Source organism: Halyomorpha halys, unplaced genomic scaffold, assembly GCF_000696795.3.
Source record: "Halyomorpha halys isolate HHAL.00 unplaced genomic scaffold, Hhal_1.1 Scaffold2871.1, whole genome shotgun sequence".
In the NCBI taxonomy this organism is placed as follows: Eukaryota; Metazoa; Arthropoda; class Insecta; order Hemiptera; family Pentatomidae; genus Halyomorpha; species Halyomorpha halys.
In genome coordinates this window covers 44,981-45,334 of record NW_027108344.1, presented here as the reverse complement: position 1 = coordinate 45,334, position 354 = coordinate 44,981, and positions in this window count along the sequence as shown.

Below are 354 nucleotides of genomic sequence, written 5' to 3'. Positions count from 1 at the left end.
CTTCCATTCCTGGCAATCCTCCGAGGCGCCTGAAAAGAAGATGGCCTCGTGACCTTATATTGTAAACTGTTTTTAGAGTTCTACTACAGGGTAGTTTCTCTACATCCTGTATCATATCATTATGACATTATGATAAAATTTACTTGTTGTATTTTAAACAGTTGTAAATATCAATAAATAAATAAAAAAAAAAAGATATAAATGATAAAAGATTTTTCCCTTTGAATACCCCACCCATACCAAAGTCGCGAAAATATGTAGAAATTTCAAAGATATAATTTTCGAGCCGTGCGAACAATAGAAAGCAACAATATTTGGAATTTGATTTTTTTTTTTTTTTAACTACTCCAATAC